This window comes from Antedon bifida, chromosome 1, assembly GCF_963402885.1.
Source record: "Antedon bifida chromosome 1, ecAntBifi1.1, whole genome shotgun sequence".
Lineage (NCBI taxonomy): Eukaryota > Metazoa > Echinodermata > Crinoidea > Comatulida > Antedonidae > Antedon > Antedon bifida.
The window spans coordinates 7,174,833-7,196,302 of NC_136226.1; the positions used below are offsets into that span (position 1 = coordinate 7,174,833).

The 21,470-nt window shown below is 30.0% G+C and overlaps 1 protein-coding gene across 3 annotated transcripts in view; it reads right to left on the bottom strand.

Moving 5' to 3' along the window:
• The window catches only part of LOC144840023 (thrombospondin type-1 domain-containing protein 7A-like), a 49,993-nt gene extending 35,560 nt beyond the window's left edge, over positions 1-14,433 (bottom strand). For all 3 annotated transcript variants that reach the window (XM_078695664.1, XM_078695648.1, XM_078695657.1), the window contains exons 1-2: positions 14,364-14,433; positions 14,153-14,265 (exon numbers count right to left, since the gene is read on the bottom strand). The gene's annotated coding sequence lies outside the window, so the exon portion shown is untranslated. The remainder of the gene's footprint in view (positions 1-14,152; positions 14,266-14,363) is intronic.
• Positions 14,434-21,470: the final 7,037 nt, after the last annotated feature.

Here is a 21,470-nt window from a genome sequence, read left to right on the forward strand (position 1 = left end):
TTCAACATGAATCAATGTTGAAAGCTACAGTATGCGAGAGGCAACAAAATCAGTGCTCAAGTTTTTGCCGTGGGGAAGAACAGATTATAGACGATATATACTAAGGTTTGTCTTTGGACACCCAATATTAACTATAGACTCACACACATTCTCAAAATGTTTACCAAAAGTTGAAATTGTTGTGCTATAGAACCATTTAATAGAGCCATTAAATATCATCTGAGCACTCGGACAAATACTGGAATGGAACGTAATATGAAATTAACCAATCAGATGACAAGGATACACTCAGGCGTGTTATAAAAAGCTAATGCTCAGAATCGCATGATAACTGTACTACTGGTTGCAGACAACCTTCTTTTAAACATACATTTATCATTATTATTTTTTTATTTAGATCCCTTCTGAATCATAAAATATAACAATGTGTTTTGTTTGCTGATGTAGCGTGCAAATTGTCTTGGTTTAAAAACAACATGCAGGTAGCACAACACAAACATAACAAATGTTCTTATGTAATAAAAATATTACTAATTCAAAACTTGGTATCTTCTTCAAGTCCTTTTGTGCAAAAGAGGACAAAAACTTAAAATCCCATCCAAAGGACGAGGTTAAAAATCTATCTACTTTGATGATGAATTTCTGACCTGGTGAAAAACAAATTTAATATTACATTGACATTTATAAATTGAAAGAGGATAAATTAACCACACAGACAAGATTAAGTTAAGATTTGTTTGCTAATATTTCATGAGACTTTTATCCAAAACTTGACAGGAACAAAAGAGTTTTTTTAAGAAGTTGTACTACCATGATTTAATACTTCCTCATGTACATGTATAGCACCTTTCAGAAAATTAAAAAAGATTTTAAAAAAACCACACAGCTGTAGATAAGATTATAGGTAAGATATGTTTGTTAATATTTCATGAGACTTTTATCCAAAACTTGACAGCGACCAAAATGTATTCTTAAGAATTCACTATTGCGGTTTAATACTTCCTGCGTGTAGAGTACTTTTCAGGATAAAATGAAGAAATGTGACAAGTTTAATCACTATCAATGCGTCTTTATCTTTTTGCTCTTTTCAATGTTGATAGAATAACGATTTTAAGTCATCCTTTACAGGTGAGAAAACTCAATAAAGTTACAGCTCTTAAAGGTGCACTGTCTGTGTGGAAATCCCCAAAAATATTAATAAATAAATTTTTTAAATTGCCATGTCTACATATCCAATGTTATAATAATTTAACTTTTTATAAAATTTGATGGAGCAGTGTTTGACAGATAAGAAGTGACAGTATTTCATCAATATCTAAGAATTATTCATCTGAAAGTGTAAGGCATATTTTTCTTATCTGAAAACAAAAACACAAAATAAATAGTTTGGTTTAAAATTAAAAAACTAACTGTAAATTGGCTTTACTGTACATGGAGTAGCTTGTATTGTTAACAAACATTTCATTTTTAAGATAAAATTATTAAACAGCAACAGGTAGATAACAAAAGAATAATATATTGATAAAAATAAGACCTTGAAAAAATGGATTTTAATATCAATGGTATTCTATTGTTACTCTTTGTAGTTTAACCAATTTGTAACAATATTCTTACAAAAATAATGGATACAAAATCACAATAATAATACTGTATTATTATAATGTATTCTTTTAGATGCAAATCTTGTCATCTACCTTATCATTTGATCATAAAGCCTAAAGAACTAGATTCCATATTTTATCTACTTATTTCTCCCAACTAATTCAAGTGTGTTTATATGTCCAATATGTACAGTACTATAACTAATACAGTAGTTAATACTAATATTGTATATAATATATTGTATTGTATTTTTGTTAATTCTATTTTGGATGCACCACCGAATGTGCCGCTGAATCAATTTTGTTTCTGAATAAACTGCTAAAACTATTTCCATAATAATAAAAAATATATATCTTCAATGCATTGCAATACAGTATGGGGAATAATAATTATTACAGGAGTTTCTTCCAATTCTGTTTTCATAATAATAATGCAAAGACATATAAATGTATGTAAGATAATGTAAAGACATTTATATAGCACTAAATTCGTAAAGATCAGAGCACTTTGAGTTTTTGTTGATTATTAAAATTATCTAGACTCTTTACTTGCCTTTATACAATACAAAACTTGATAGCAAACACTTTTTTCTACAGTATTAATAATGAACGTTCTTCTCAACTAAAACATAAAAAATTCAAACTGACACCGAGAATAGAATCTCTGTGCTAAACATGTACCGCCTTATTTTTGTTGAAGTTACTCATAATATCATATGAAAACATAAAAATGTTATGTCATAATAATAGCGGCGTGAGTTTCAACAATGATTGTGCCGCTACCTAAGCTTATAAAAATAATTGAACTATCATTTTGTATTGTCGCTGTCTTAGTCCCCATGGTGATTGCCGTCTAAGATAACTTATAACTCGTAACGTTAACTAAGTGTTTTTCTCGCGTCAACACATTTGCATAGTTTCATGTTGATGTGTATGTTTTAATGTTATGAATATGAGTTCTACCTTTAAATGCTAGAGATAGTGGAAGGTAAGTATGCTAATTTTATTGTGTCAACAAGTCTTGTAAACAATATGTAAATACTTTATAATAGGTTGTAAGTTTGTGGTTGGTGTACTGTAGAGCAGAATAGAAATAGTCAAAGTTATAAAACTTGAAACTTATTGGGTGTGGGTGTATATAACATAGGCTAATTTAATTTATAACTTGAAGGAATATTGCACTACAGGATTGTGAATTGATGCATGCACATACATTTTGCAAAATACTACAATACAATAAGCTAATAGTTAATCTGGTTTTAAATAGATTAAAAAATTATCAAAAACAAACTAAGCAAGCATACGGCAAAGCACCAATAAAAAATAGGAAAAAAATCTATTATTTATTTTGTCTATGTATGACATATTAAGAAACAACAGGCGTACAGAAGTACTCTACTAATCTTGCCGATCAAAGTGTAGCGCTATCCATTAATGTATAATGATAAACTCAAGTCGGTGTCAAGAGAGTTCAGAGCGTCTGTTTCGCCTCTGGCTATCATAACGACAATGGCCAAAGTTTTTATCCAACACTTGTCGACTAGCGGAATTTTTCTACTAATAATACTGATCGTGGTCATCGGGAAAATGATGTACAAATACACGATACATCTCGACCTTTCAACTGTGAACTATATTTGTATTTTTTTCATGATTCCCAATTATCCTGTGAGCGTGCAAAGGGAAATTAAATGACAAATGATAAAATTAATGATAGCGGAAAATGTAGATAATGATGATAAATTATTCTAGGGATTTGGTGATAAATTATTAGCAATTTAGAGGTATCGGAGGTTGGTATTGTTAAATAAATGTTGAGAAAGAAAACATTTTAGATGATATATTACTTTATGACAGCGCCATAGAATTGTAGTAGTCCGTAAAATGCTCATACTATATTCAATGCATACACACAGACCATGATTACAGTAAATTGAAAACAAAAATGTTTTTACATAGATTATTATATATAGTGTGTGATAATATATTTCTAATAGCAATGATAATATTTGTAACTTTGCATTGGAGCTCTGCTATGGCGAAATTTTGGCATGGATTAAAATTTGAAAAAGTACAGTAGAGTATGAATATTACGCACACAATTCTAGAACTTTGAGATATTTAAGAATTAACATGGATCAATAACCTCCTTGATAGTATATTAGTAAAAACTAGGAATATACCTGTACCATAGTGCAGGTGGGTTAGTGTATTCTTGCTATAGTTGAGTTATTATTTCTTTGTCAACCTTGTTTTTTTTTTGTAGCCGTGGAATATAATAGTCTCATCCGTCATGATTACTTTATTATTGGCACTGTGAAGGCTTTCATACCCTAATATGGTGTAATGAATTATATTTAAAAAAAATATAAACATTCAATGAATTATAATCCCCTTATAACATCTCTTATAAATATGCACAAGAAAGCATTAAAGGGCATTATGGATTTAAAGGACTATGATTTAATGGAACTGACTGTCTTCCCCTTTTCCCTTGTTTTATACTTTGTGGTACAAACAAATTAAGTATTTTTGAGAATATACATAACAGATATCACCAAGGGAAATTAAAGAATACACATAAACATACAATACAAGTAATTTTAAAATTCAAGAAAAAAAGAACACAGGCATCATTATTAACGATACTATATTATGTCGTAAAAGAATATTTATACAAAAATGTCCAGCACAATTTTTGCCTTACAATTAACAAGATGATTTTGTAAAGACTAAAGCAGACAACATGTCGCTTCTTGATACATACACAGCGATGGCTGTTCAGGTACAAACATCAATAAATATTTCATGGCTGCTGTCTCTAAAACTTAACAAACCGCCACGTTGTACACGGACATCGTTAGAACTGAATCACGGGTTATAAAGCCGGTCACAAACAGATTACTCTTGGGAATTGACTAGTTCAATTTACGACCACTACGAATTGACGTTCGCGATACATATTTTTCCTCTGCTTTAAATTGCTAGATTTATCAAATAGTTTCGAACAGAAATATGTTGATACTGTATGAATTGAGAAATTAAAAATACTTGAGGCTGAATTATTATTAATGCATGGTGGTAGCTTAAATTATATTCAATAACAGTTATTGCAGGGACAGTGCTGTCTTTTAAAATCACCGCTTGCCTCTAGATAAAACTCTTCTCATAGTATAAACTAATCAACACAGATTTTAAAAAGTACAAACCCACTGAAGGATGCAATGTACGGAAATGATGAGAAGATATAGTAAAGATTGTATTGTAAACACTCATCATTGCAACTACTGTTGTACATACAGTAGTATTAGTATATCATTAAAACAAATTTTAGTTACTGTAAATTTTAATTGATGTATTTTGTTTTTACCTTCTATCAGTTTAAATTATATAGACATTAGCAGTGTCAATGACTCACTGTAAAATTGAAAAAAATAAATAAACAAAAGTATATAAAAATGTATTAATAAATTACATAATTGAAAATAATAATGATGAAAATAGTGGTGATAATAATTTAATATATCTAATTTGTTTGATTGTTATAAATTATTGTTTATTATTAGAACATTTTAATATTGTCATTTTGAAGACCAGAATAACAAATGAATGTATGCTTAAAATTTATAATTCATTACCATGTGTACAAATTAGATTATCAGATACTAAAACTTAAGTATTCAAAATGTGTACATAAAATTCATTATTGAAATCAAGAATGAAATTCCTACGTGTTTCAATTATTTTATGTGTCTGTCTAACGATACTATTGAGGGTAGTGTCTGTCTAACGATACGACGAGGCTAGTAACAACAGAAACATTTAACATAAGCTTTTTGAAAAAAACTTTAACATATCTGTGCTGACTTTAGCTAAGTTTACAAAAAAAAACACACACACCAGAATAAATAGAGGTATGCAAATTAAACAAAGAAATAAAAGTCAAAATATAAATTAAATAATCAATCAAAAATGAAGCTATAAGTTAACTCAATCAAAACTGTAGACATGGTCAAACAAAATGTATTTGAACTGACTGTACAGAATCCTAACAAGATAGAGTTAGACTGAAAAGACCTAAAGGTCCTGTGAACTGGTGATGTTTAATATGTGGTTTGCATCTATTGCCAATAAACTGCCCTAGTTCATGTAGACTGTAGAATCAGATATCCAGTGGTCAGACACAGCCCAGTGTTGGTGGATAAACCCTTATGATTGTCAAGGATCATTTTCCTATACAACCAAAGTTACTGTATTCTTGTTTCTTTCCGCCATTTTTGTTTTCTGTTTTGTTCGACATATAAAACTTTATGTTTAGTTGTGCACCTGACTTTTTTATGCTGTCATTAAGACTTGAAAAACCTTAATACCAAGACAAGTAGATAAGATTAAATATATAAAAAATGGAGCAGAAGATCCAAGAGGAACAGCGGGAAAGATCCCAGAGGAGCAGGGAATAAACTTGATTACGATGGCATACAGAAAAAGAAATTCACTTTTTCACAAATAGGAATTCACAAATTGCACTATAACATTTACAGTAGTACTATATAGTTGATACACAATTGTAAGGAATATTATAATGAATATTTGATGAAAGCTATACAATATAGTTGTGAAATATTGAGTGACAAGATGAATTTATAAAAAAAACAACTAAAGAGATGTTATACTGCAGAATTAAACCTTAATGATGTTAACTTTGTTGTTTAACCAACATTAGCCTACAATATAATGGATATTTAGATGAACTACTTACAGATTATGGTAATATTCAAAAAAAGTACGTTCATTTATTATCGATGCGCATTTCGTAAAAGTAGGATTCGATCAATATAATTTTTAATGAAAATCGTTAGCCCAAAAATGGGTTTCTTTAACCTTACTGTATAAATTCTGGATATTTAAATGGAAATGCTACTAATGATATTCTCCTATAGCTTTTCCAATTGTGTAGAATTTCCACTGGGGGATAGATAGTTACACAAACACTGTAAAACAGAGATGTCCATTGGGGTGTAATGCAAACTACTATCTAGAAACCTGATCACGCTGACATTAAAATATACTATTTATACTCTTTTATGAATATTAGATTGAATTTATTAAAACTTTTAAAAGTTTTAACTCACACTTTGAAAGTTAATGTACTGTATCTGCTACAGTATGAAAGTTTTATTATTGAAGTCCTTAATTTATTATAATTTACTAATTCTGAGGCTGTTTAACAATTTTGTAGGCTTGCCAGTTCGTTGGAAAAAAAATATACAATTTTGACAATATTTTTAACATTAAATTAACATGAAACCAAAAAACTATAAACACATTGATGCATTGTTTTAGTATTGACTATTTTTAGACTTCAAATTTAAATTCTCATACCTCTGAAGAGATACTCATAAGCAATCTTCTCTGAATAGTTTGTTTTAAACAATAAAATGTGATATAGACTGAGACTGCAGTATGTTAAAACTTGGTAATGCAATATTTGCAGTAAGATGGTAATTTAAAACTTAATTGAACAGATATTAACCTACAAAAGTAAAAGAGATGATAAAAATCGCGCTAAAAACACTCATAACTGGAGAACAACTGATTAAATGAGTTGTTCGAACTGCCAGCTGGCTTATATGGATCTTTTAGAATTCATTTAGAAATTCAATACAACGCGCAAACTGCCAGATAATCAGGTACAAATTAGATGTGTAAATCTTGTACAGAAACATCGGCTTCTTACAATACACTTGGGGTATAGAAGATGCGCAAAACAAATGAAGAATCACAGATCCTGGTAAATTGACATAATAAATCAACCATTGTCAAAAGATGCTTATAAAAATGAAAAAGTATAAAGATCGCATAAGTTTACAATTACATAATTCTGCAAAAGCTTACTTTGGATTTTGGTTTTTATAGTCTAGAATCAATCTTCCAAACCTGACAAAGAGACAGAAACAAATTGGACAACCGTTAAATATAAATCTGTTAAACTTTTAAACATTTCTATTCATTATCTTTTTAAAATAACTTGAAATTGCAATAACCATAAATGAATTCATTGGTGTACATAGGATGCAAGAGGAGTATAGTAGATCTCAGATATTCAGTTAGCACCAGAACTTCTGTAACAATCTTACCAAAGTTGTGTTATGATACCTTCGACAACTCACCAATTTTAAGATACTGTAAGTAGTCATATTGAAGCAGTCCGAATATTACTGTAAAGTTTGCATTTAAAGATGCTACTGTACGTATTAAAAGTTAGGGCGGACCCATTATCTTTGCTATACTATTGTTACAGTATTTTGATATTACTGTACCAATTCATTAATTAGAGATTTTCTTGTTAGTAAATTATAATATCATTTTTTTTCCTATTTAAAACAAGATTTATGTTGTAATTCTTTTGATTATGAAAATTATAAAATTATTTTTTAAGTGATATCAAATTTAAATGATGATAGAATTAAATTAAACTACAGTACACAGCTATTGATACATTTAAGATCTAAAGGACAAACCAAGATTCGATAATGAGATACAGATTGATTCAATAGCATGTTACTTTTTTCATCTATTTCAATCGATCTTTAATGCAACATTTTTGAAAACTATTCCATGGATATGAATTATTTAAGAATCAAATTAAATTACAATTTCAACATTTATAAACCATCTATTTTAAGATTCTAATGAAGACTTCAAAAAATCATTTATGATTTTACTTAAAACAATTTAATTAAATTGGACTTTATAAGTAAAGTAGCAAAATATTTGAAAGAATTTAGACGGATATCTCCCTGAGGAATAAATTTCTAGATCAACAACATTTATACAATCCAATTATATGTGGTGTTACGTTCATTTTCCAAATACCAAATTTCACATAATGCTAAACTGTGTCGTCGTCGAGAAGTGACAAAATAAATCATTCAAATAATATGATGATTTGATTTTACAGAATGAGGACAATTAACTTTCAGGTATATTTACGTTTTTCAAATTTCCTACTTATATTTTCAAAGTCGGTTTTAATGATCAATCTGACAACACTTATATTGTACCAGATAAAGACATTTCAAGTTTTCAGGCGATTCTTTCGATTAACTGTTGGGGAAAAAAGAGGTTGTTTAAAGTTCATAGCCTAAAGTATTGTTCAGATAGCATGCAGAGTTTTTAATTGATTTTATATTGCCGTAGTAACCCGAGATTCGGAAACACTCTGAATCGATACACATGGCTGATTAAGGGCTTGATGATAAAACTCAACTTTAAGACCTTTTGTGCATGAACACCTTTAGAAACATAACATTGATCTAGTTTCGCTCAGACTGTTTACATTAAACATGGAAAGAACATTATTATTATTGTGAAGTGTAAAATATATTAGCAGTATTTGTTGTTCATTTTTATTAATTATACAACCATGATAAAAAAGCGGTTATGAGAGGATACAGAGGTGATGCAGATGAATTTGGTAATTAAAAACATTAACTTCACGATCTGATTTATGTAGTTATTCAGGAAATCAAAACGAAATAGAGGGAAAGTAAAAGAAATGAGTATAGGCAACAGAAAAACATTTATATAAAAAGGAATTCATAAAATAAAAAAGCTGGATAATGTACACTAGTCTCACTAAAGAGCAGAAAGGATTAATAAAAGAACAGGGAAAGGTAGAGAAAATAAGGACAAGGATAAAGAAAAGAAAAATATTTTATAAAGTTGTGCTATTTTATCTCTCAACAATTTTTCCTTTGTAGGACTACAAAGTCTAAAGTAGAATAGTGAGAATTAAATATGACAGGACAGGATTTTAATTTAGGACCCTGAAATTGGTATTTTAGCACCAAGCGATAAAATTAGTAATATGTAACAATAACAATAACATCTCAACTCTGATGTAATTAGGGGCATGCAGCATCAATTCAATCACTACTTGCTAGTCCCATGTGAACTGTCACTAAGCTGGTTAAGCCTCCATTCATACTCAATGTATTTGCTGATTCAATTAGTAAATGGTTTACAATATCTCTATCATTACTATGGTATTTGCCTTGCTATTTCATGTGCGTATGGAGGCTAGATATATGGGATTGGAAATCACCAATAATGCATACCATGTGTACGGAATAAATCCTGTTGAGTATTACAATACTTAACAACATGAGTTCTCAGATCATGTTTAATGAAACTTGAAATCATCAGCATTTACAAAATAAAATTTGTACAGTGTCCTAAAACTGGCTCACCTAGAAAAACTTAAACTCTTCTAAAACCATTAAAGAAACATGTACAAATCATGGGAAGGGCTAAAGAATAGTAAAAACTAATCAAGGTTAGCTCCAAACATTGGACAATTAAATACTGTACCTTAAATTGAAAAGGGGCAACTTTCTTACACATAGAGCTTTTTCCTAATAATATTTCCCCTTTCAAAGAAAAGAAATAACACCTTAAAAAAGAGAGAATAAACTAAAATAAATATCTTTAATAAACAAATAATATTTACTCATTTCTTCTTTTTCAATTTTGCTGAATACCTAAATGTAGTGTATTCCACAACTTTAATGAAATAAGAAAAACTCTTTCAAAACCAAATTGTTTAAAAAAAAATTTCCTTTGACTCATTAAGATTTAGTAAAAAACCGGACTTGTGAGCCAACCAATGGTGTCTGGTTCGGTTAAGGTTTTGTTCACAATTGAACAACAGTCAATACATTATTTAATTGTGTATTGTTCAAAATCTGGAAATGAGCAAGTTGAATGACAACAACAACCTATTGTTTATCGACAGGTACATTTTGTTCGATCAATTTTCAGCTAATGGTTCATTCACCTAGGAGAATTAATGGCATTGTCTGATTTATGCTTATTAATTTTATAATGAAATTTAACACAATTTCAATTTAAATCTCAGGGTATCCCCAGCATAATTTTCAAAATAGGATTAAATGCGAGAATTCAATTATGTATCAATCTCTTTAAATTGAATTTTTAGATGATCTGACACAAAATATTACACAGAAAGTTCACACATGAAATATTACTTTGTTTTGAATTTTACAGTAGATATGTTTTTTTAATAATTTTTTTAAAGACAAATTACATTTAAAAATGAAATAAAAATATCTTAAGCTCTGTCTACACTATCAAACTAGTTTGATGTGCCCAAATATGGTAGTGATATGCCCAAATATGGTAGTGATATGACATTATCATAATATATGGGCACATCACATTTTGTTGTCGCATAAAGTTTGATAGTGTAGAGAGAGCGTAAAATTATTGTTTTTTTATACCTAATTGTATTTTCTATAATATTGATGAATAAATTTATCTGCTGTAGGTTACCAAATATACCTTTTGGCACGACATTAGAATCTCCTTAGGAGTCTAAATGGGTACTAGGACTTACACATGATGTAGGAAATAGATAATGTTTTTAATAATGAATTCAGTATGTATTAGATTACAACACATCCATGGTTAGAAGCTGTCCTAAAGCAAGGAGGAAGTCATTCATTCTTAATATTAAATTACTGTACTAAATTTAAATTGTATTAATAATACCTGTCATATTTAAGTCTACCAGACATTTATCAGTAATAGCATTTAGATTAAAATTTATATCATTTTAAATAGAACAAAATTTAATTTATTAAAGGTTTTCTTACATTACAGTACATACATTATTGATTATAAAAACTTTAAATTTGTGTACTAAAGCATCTTACTGAATATCATAACATAAGTCTATGCCTCCAAGTATCTATACTGTACTGTAAAGTATCTATTAAAAAATACTGTAGTCCTACATATTAAATTATTTGACTGGATTGTTAAACTGTGCAACCTCTTCCAACCCACGTAATATTGATTTTATCACAAGTTCTAAAGAAATCATTAAAGTCACTTTACGTACAGTATTAACACCCTTTATTAACTAAAACACATCGTAACTCCAAGTATCTACATTACTTATTTGTAGTAATGATGAAAAAGAACACAGAAAGTTTCTGCTAAAAAGACACTGTTACAGGTACTGTAGGCTTATCATTATTTGAACAGACATTTTACTAAAAAAAACAAACAATAAAAATCACATATGCAGTACTGTATTTAAACTAAAACTTATTTATAGTAATGATGAAAAGAAAACACAGAAAGTTTCTACTAAAAAGACACTGTTACAGGTACTGTACTGTAGGCTTACCATTATATTAGCACACAGGCAAAAAAAATAAAAATAAAAATCACACATACAGTAATGTATTTAAACTAAAACAAATTGACGGAAATTATGTACAAAATACCAGGAAAATAAAATAATAAGATATTGTATGCAATAATACTGGTATGCACGCCTTAGCGTAAGCTTTGAGTCATGAATATAATTAATATAATGAAAGCTGTCATAGACCCACCCAAGATTTTAAATGAGTCAAATAGTAACCTACTTATATTATGAATTGTGAGTAAAATTAAAGATGATCTCATTAATTAGAATTTCCATTATTTTATCAGTCATTTTGATTTTTACAACTGCTTATCATAATTATTACATAATGACAACTCCCACGTACAGAACAGATTGTTTATTAATGGTACGTCAGTACAAACATGAGGATGTTATGAAATAGAATGGTCAATCTTTTAATTCATGAATCTCCCATTCAACTTAGAACCTGGGGGATTTCAACAGGGGGACTGCGAAGCGCATGGTAGAAAACTGTTGATAAACCTTGTCATAAACATTCATTCTTTTTTTCACATACAAAATAGTAACTGCATTCTATTGTTGTAAAGAAACTTTTACTCAATTACTATGCTGCTTCTACAGTATCTTGATCAGACGTCAAGCAGTGATTGGAGTTTGGTTGCGATGTAGTTTATGCAGCGAATACTAGTGTTTTAATGGAATAGAACTAAAAATTGAACAGGACCTTTAATATATATTAACTGTTACAGTACATTCAGGTGTGCTATAAAACTGGCTAGATGGAGTCACTAGTTAGAAAAGACTACAGTAATGCATTGTTTATTTCCTATCTACACAGTACTGTATGTGGGATGAATGTCGTTAAGAGATAATGCAGATAGAGACTGTAAAATGAATATCTAGTTTTATTTATCGCCCTATCCTTCGCACCACTGCGATTTATACTGTAGTTGGTTTATAAACACATGGTTGTTCCACCTGTTCAATGTCAAGGTATTGCACCTAATGATCGGAACCGAGTTCTATTCTAGCGAGTACAGTATCAAGTTTAATTAAGAGTATTTTTTGTTTAAATTCCCCTTTCTCTCATTGTTAACTCAATGATGGAAACACATTACAATTTATAATCAACATTATGACGTTTATTGTAAGTTTGTCGTCATTAATATTCCTTAAGCGCACCAAGTGGTGAAATCATTCAAACGTTAATGGTCGGCATTTTCTAAACTCCAGTCTTTTCTCTTTCAGGACAAATAAGTCTGATGTGGTGTGATGTCTCTATCCATAAACATTATTTTATAATATTTGAGAATTTCAAATATTTTTGCTAAATATAGTAGAGCTTGCACAGGTATTTACGAAATGGACAATTTAATTGAAATGATAAAAATATAGAAAAACGATATTTCTTAGAATAAGATATTCAATTTATACAATTACGATGAAATAAAATATTTGTTTCAATGTAAAACTATTTTTCAATACAGATTTGGTTTACTTTTTCTTAGGATGATTGTAAAGGTGTCTCTCAGTTTGCGAATATTATTTACAAATCTTGATATTACAGAAGATATTTGATAGTTTCCATATGAATGGGTGTAGCCATTGATTAGGTTTTGATATGGGGTTAATGCTGAATTTCACAGATTTCTCTCAATGTGGTTGGTGCCAGAGGAGGAGGACCAATGAGTCATGAAGATGGGAATGCACATTGCAGGCCGGTAGAAAGGTTAGGGTGTGGGTCTTTATGGTTCCCCTGTCTACAGCGAATCCCCTTTATCTATAGCGAACAAAAACCATCTCTGGCAAATCACATCAAGTTCTTATAATGTGATGTATATGCCGTACAGTATTGCTTTTAATTTAGTAATTTACTAATTGAAAATTGGTTTGACGCACTCAGTGCCTAAAAAGGCCATGCCCCTCCTTGGATCTACCTAAATGTCCATTCATTCAATAATACAATAATACAGGAAAAATTGGCTATATATAATGAAATTTTTATTTTATTTCTTAAAGTTTAACAAGGAAATTTGTAAGTTTGGTCACCTACAGTATAGCCCTAATTATGCAATATTTTTAATTACACAAGCTACTACTAAATATAGTTATGTTTTGACTTTTTAAAAACAAACAAATAAATATTCTTTATCTGACATCTTTTATACTTACTTGTGGCTAGCTGAAAAGTTGACAGTCGAGAGTAGTATTCACAAAGACCTATTGTAATACTATCAGTACATTTAAATATTTTTACATAAATTTGCTTGTTGATAACAAAATTGTTTTGTGATATGTAATAAAAATATATTAAAATGTTAAAACTTACCAATGATGTGTTATTTGTCCCTAGCGATTCTCCTTTTAAATATTCCGATGTATATGTAAAGTTTCCAGCAGAACTGTATACGTACCTCAATGGAAATCAACTAGCCCTGGACACTGCAACCAATAGAAATGAGACATTATAGCATATTCAATTCTACAGACCAGTATGAATCATAATAATAAACCACCCTCGCTATGAATAAATGACTCACCAAGTCCTTCAGCCAATCAGAGCTCAAGGACAATCCACCAATCTGAATTTAGCTACGCCTTTTCTTTTATTTGAATAAATTGGTAAACACAGACAATACAGCCATAGTAATGAAAACAATAAAGGCATCTGTTTTATTGATGAATAAGAATGAATATTAGAAAAGGAGATCCCCTGTTTAAAAATATTTAAACACAATGTATTCAATACACAGGTGTACAAGTGTTTTACAATAGAATACCACTTGAAGACTTAAAAAAGGACAATGCATACATTTATATAAAGATATTACAATAGGGGAGAAAAAGGATACGAGACAATACAAAATAAACACAAGTTGAATATGGATGACTAATTTATTTTTTCTGTAAGCAAACAGTATATTCATACAAAATATAAATCTCACTTTTAGTCTAAAATCGGTGCCATACAGCATTTGGATTAACCTAAAAACAACAAAATATAGTAGTGTAATAAAAACAAAATATTACATAAAGTCTCTTTATTTCCAATATTTAATACTGGACAGGTTCGAAGTGGGTAATTAAGTAAGAGGATATGTTCATGTATTGGTACTGTAATCTACAGATGTCATTATATAGCTAAAACATGGAGGTATAAAATTAGATTATACCTCCATGGCTAAAATATCTATCACAGAACATTACATTCAATTTAGTGTACTTCGGTAGGGCTATTCTAGAAAGCCATATTGTTTTAAAGTTTTGACATTTTTCTTTAAAAAAAAGGTCTATTCTCTACCCAAAGTAATTTATTTCAGTGTAATTTTATTTCTTTAATACATGATTGATGATGATACAAGATGTACTATAAAAATGTGCATCTCATTCCATCCTATTTTTCCACAGTAGAGACCTTACTAATACTATATGATATGTGACTTTATCTATTTTTATACCAAAATATAAATTTTAAAAAATGTAATAAATGAGCGAGATTGGAATCCATGCACAAACTAGCAATGCATTGCAAATTATGACATTTAAAAAAAACTTATATATTGCCACGGTCCAAAAGGTTGGAATTATAAGTCCTTCTTCTAGTTGGTAATTCACCACATAAAACATGTCGCCAGAAAATCTATGTTAAATCATAAATAAAAAATAGCGTGGTTTTGAAGTGTATACGGGCACGGAAGCGGATGAAAGTTTCACCTGGATCTGACTCGCAGATGATCTACATTTGTGAACTTTAATGCGTACCTGTTTCTCGCTGAAAACAAAACTTGCGAATGACTGAATCATTTTTGGATTTGAAGAATTGGGACGTTAATTTAACTAATCATTGAGATGGATGAATGAGATATTTTAAAGATAGATTGACTACAATGATGGATCAAATGATGGAGAGTATTATTACTTTATAATTATTATACTCATATTAATAATAATAACAATTCCATAAATATCTTTTTTATTAGTTTTTATCAAATTGAAAGAGATAAATTGCCAATGACAGTAAGTTACTATAATTGTTGTATATTATCACTTGTAATAAAAATAAATGCGTCATTCCTAAAAAAAAATGTATCAACTAAAAAGTAGTGTATACAGTATCTAGAAAGAGTAATTATGAATGATATTAATTTAATTCACTGACTATCAATTTTGATCATCTTCCTGTATCCTCAAATTTTACTCTTTTTTTTAATAATGGTTACAAAAAATATATCAATTTAGCTTGTGAATGCAACACATGTCATCATAACACAGATATAAATGTAGTACAAATACAAAAAGACCAAAATTCCTGACATTATGAAAAGAAAGGACAACAGTGACATTATGGTGAGAGGTGTGGTTGACGGAAGAAGGTGTTCTAGAAACAACTTTTCATATAATATTCTCCACAGGGAGAGCAGAGGCTATTATCGGTTTATCAAGGTAAGCTAGGCATGAAATAAACAACAACAACTTTCCAGAATAACGCCAGGACAAATGAATTTAGCTACCACAGTACTATTAATTCAATCTGAACAAAAAATGAACACAAAATTTAAAGAAAATGGAAATGTCACTACATAAAAATAGTTAATATCCAAGTAGTTAAATTGAAATCATTAGCAGACTTGATTACTCCACAGTAATTACTCCACAGTAATTAACGAATGGTTATTTTTGTATTCGTTAGCGTGCCAAATTAATGGAAGGAATCTTAATTAATGTAACATAATATGATTTTATAGATTTACTATTTAATTACATTTCTATTTTGTGGATATCATCCATGCAACCTGTAAATCTAATAATAATCTAATGATAGAAACCTACCAAAATGCTCCCTTTACTCATTTGCTTTTCAGAGTTACTGTTGCCTCTCACCTGTCTAATTTGGTAAATGCATTTTTCTGTGCATAATAAAGGGTTCTGGACATTAAAATGTTACTGAGTACTTTGGCTGGGGGCAGGGGGCTGCCCAAGACCCTGGTCAGATGTCTCTGATTTGGCTTTCTGAGCAATTTAGGTCTTTTCAAACAGGCATATAATTATGGTGCATTCTACGTACAGTAAGTTGTCATATCATCAGTAAACACCCACTTAAATTATTTAGGTTGACAATTGTAGAATGAATGATATTAAAAGAAAATCTAAATAACAAATTTATAGGTAAATAACATACGTAGATGGCCTGCAGATATTCCAAATTAAGAAAATCTATACCAACCTTTAAAATATCAAATAGCATAATTGTAACAAATAATTGAATCAAGTAGAACGTTCCAGACATTAAAAATAATGTAAACCGACCAAAAGGAAAAAAAAAATAAATAAATAATTTTCTTAATCAATAAATGTTTCATAATAAGGAAAGTGCATCTTGAAAGTGAAATCATGAGAAAAGAATTTTAAGTTGATAAACTTTAATATTTTGTATGATTTATAGCTTGATCTAGATAACTGTATTTCAGTATTTTTGAAATTCCATCATGAAAGATATACATGTAATATAGAACAGGAATTTAAATTTCCAAAGTATTCAAATTGTCAATTACATAGAGTATAAATGGGAACGGTACACACTGACCTAGATTAATAAGTTTCCTTTATGTTCACAAATGTTATGTTATAATTTAATGTTCTGTTTCCTTGTGTTTCTATGTAGTAAAGTGCCACCATAAAAATGGCCATCAGGAAATAGGCCACCACGAATACGCCACTGGTGGTCAGGAAAAAGGAAACAACCAACAGAAAATGTTCACCAGAACAACAGCCATGAAGAAAAGGGCTATCAGGAAAAAATCTACCAGGAAAATATCCACCAGAAAAACAGCCATCAGAAAAACAGCCATCAGAAAAACAGTCACCAGGAAAAGGGGCCATCAGGAAACATCCACCAGGAAAATATCCACCAGAAAAACAGCCATCAGAAAAACAGCCACCAGGAAAAGGGGCCATCAGGAAATATCCACCAGGAAAATATCCACCAGAAAAAGGACAACCAGGAAAATGTCCACCAGGAAAAAGACCCCCAGGAAAATGTCCACCAGGAAAAAGGCCACCAGAAAAAAGAACACCAGGAAACAGCCACCAGGAAACAGCCACCAGGTAAATTGCCACCAGGAAAAGTGGTAATAATTTAGAAAGGAAATAAAACAAAATAATAGGGTTATACATCGGATACTTTATTGTTGCAATGACTAAAAGTTATATAGAATAAAGAGCCTATAGAAATACAGTTTGTGTGAAGAATGTCAAATAAGAACATTCATTTAGTAATAACAAATTGTGTGCGTACTCAGCATTACACAACAAATAAAAGTACGGTATATTTTTTCACTGTTTCAATTGGTAAGAATTCATTATTTTTGATGAACTAAAAACATTCCAAATTACAAAATTTATATAACAGCACTGTAGCACCTAAGATGCGTGATACAAAAAAAGTACATCCTGTTTAGAATGTAAGGCGTCACAGTTTTACACTTAAAGATAACTATCAATAAAATGACAAGGACAATACGGTAACAGTCTTTGAAATTAAAATTTATAACTTTAAAGTACAAACAATTTCAATTGCAAAACATGATTTTTATAAGTTTGAACTTTAAATCAGACTGTTTGCTAGTATTGATCATAGCATTTATGACTGGATTCTACATCACGTATTCCATACTCATGGATAGATACTTGCAGGTTGTCTAGCCTAGTGGATATCCAGTTGGCCTACTTATTCTGATAGTAAGTGGCAATGTTCTTGGTACATTTATATAACATGAGAGTAGTCGAATTGAACAGCTAATTTACAATAGACAAACAATTAGGCAACAGAGTACTTCAGATTTATATTCCATTCAATTTTTAGTCATAAAAAATGACAGTGAGTATAATGGTATAAATGTAAAAAAACATAAATTAAAAGGTTATTTAACTTTTTGAACTTGTTAAACCACTTAGCTTACTATGGTCTAATGGTTATGATGCTTGATGCCTTGTCAGGGAGAGGTTGGAAGAATTTGATCACATGATCAATTTAGCTACCTACTTGGAACCATTGTAACTATGTTACACAGTGTCTCAGTGAAACACTGTACAGTATTACTTTTGTTTAAATCTATCTAATACTTCATAGAGGGAGGTATATAGTTGTAGATAGTACTGAATTTTAAACTTACAAAGTACTTTGAACTTTTGAATGAATATTGAAAGAAATCCATATATTTCGAAACGTGTCACACATTGAATTACTGTACCACTAATCTTTATTGTCAATACACTCAAAACGCTGGTAGCATTTAATACTTTCTTACAGAAAACTGTGTATTTGTTCTTTACTGAAAAAGGTGTTCTTTTTATGGGCTTATACAATGTACAGCTGTTCATCTTTATTCATGTTCGGTGGCTACAGGCTCAAGTGGGCCCTAAAGCAATTTAGACTGTGGTGTAGTTTACAGTTGTTATGGTTACAAGTTAATGCATGGAATAATCCAAGGTATATTATGAGGGAAATATAATCGTAACAAAGAAAAAGATAAACTGTGACTCATGACCGAGTTGAATTTCGCACATGTATGTACCGTGCTGCCGATTTCCTTAAAAAAAAAAACACTACCATAAACATATATATTCCTAAGATCTATAGTCTCTACTCGCTCATTCCATCCATCCGTCAGAGTCAAAGAATTATTTGTTTTCATTTGTTTTATTGAAAATGTTTACTCATCGCAGTCAGGCAACTTCAATTTCTTAAAGGCAGCTTTTAAAAACTCTTTTCCTAGTTTTCTGGCATTTATCTTTTTACTGTTAAGCACATTGCTGTTTTTGAATAATACGATATAAGCCTGAATATTTATTATTATTATTATAAACATTCAAGTTATTGAAGTTACAATTGTACTGTATTATGAATAAAGTTATGGAAATATAAATAAATTACCACCATAAAAAGGATACTAAACCTGAATATTTATCAACCTAATAACTTTTATGCTTCTTCCAATGAACCCATAAAGTATATTCTAAATGATTTAACCTACTAAAAGTAATTCAGGTGTTAATGGCCGGGTGAGAATATAATCATAAGAGCGAATTAAAAACACAATTGAACCATGTAGGCCCATCACAATCCCATCACTAGCCACTTTTTCCAATATAGGCACATTATAATGTAATGATTATTATTAGCATTACCATGGGAATAAGTTAGCATATAAATGAATGCATACTACTTTATTAGAAATAAAAAACAAAGGAGGAAGTTGAACTTAACAAAGTTAAAAGGACCTGTTTCTGTGTATCTTTGTAGGCAGAAACAGAACAAATGAAACAAAATATATGGTTAAATGGCGTTCTCAAAATGAAATGCCATTTAACATGTTATCGCTAAACATCATGTAATATATTTAGGTGATGTGCAAAATAACCTTTTTTTTTAAATAAGATAGATTAATACAGTGTTTAACTGGGACACTGTGGGTGTAACATAGTTACAATTTGGTTCCGCGAAGCATAGTTTTCAACAGCTATAGTTTAATTTGAATCATTGAACTTGCTTTTTTAAAGGTTCGACTTAGAAGCATTAGACAAAATGCTTCGTCTTTTGGATGTTTAGTTAGTTAAGTAAAAACATTAGTATAATAATAGGCTACACCTACCTTATTAAAGTGAGTTGCTTGAATCTTTAAATATTCCTTTCAAAGATACTTCAATTCAATGTTGTTTGTATTAAAACATCCTCCTCATTTGAAGTAGTTTGTTTTGTTGTGGTAAGCTGGACAAATGCTATGGTTCTTGCGTGATTTTCTGTAGCTTTGACTGAATAAATAAAAAGAAAATAATAGAACCTGGTTAAGCATACACAAACAAAGCATGGATAAATACTAAACATGCATTTATTACAGTAAAACATTGATAAAGTTAAGTACATTCTTTGCTAGGTAGAAATGAAAATCAATTGTAGGTGTGTAGACAGTCGATTAGAGAATGCTAGTTCGAAGATGAGATAATCTGCTAGTTCAGTAAAACAGTTTAAAGATATGAGAAAACAGACATACACACAAATGTATGTCCTAAACAACAGTTCATGTTTTCTTAAGTTACCATGAAAAAAAAAACATCAGAAAAAATGGATTATGTTTAGGACTTAATATTACACATTAGAACTCATTTATTTTTCGACTGGCAATGACTGTATGATGTGCATTACACAAAAAAAGTAATTAACACTTGTCAGACGAATTCACTAAAAATCTTGGAGATCAAACTCGAAGTCGAAACGCGTTCAATCAAACAGACGTGTATCAATGAGATTAATACGGACGTTAAAGATAACGTCCGCTTGCTTCGGTAAATGTCATAAACTGAACCGAAGTTGGAAGTCAACATTAAGAAATGGATTGAGTTGCGATGACTATTAGTGATGTTGACTTTGTCTCATCACAACTCTGCATTGAAATTGCAATACAGCCACTTTCAGTTTTTTTTCTGTATGTTAAAAACAGTGATATCTACTATATGCATGTTACAGTTTTTATTGGAAGGGAGGGATTGAAATTGTAAATATTTGGTTGGAGCTGGCTTAGGACCCCAACGGAAATAAACTGCGAAGATGAGATAATCTGCTAGTTCAGTAATGCCATTTAACCAGATAT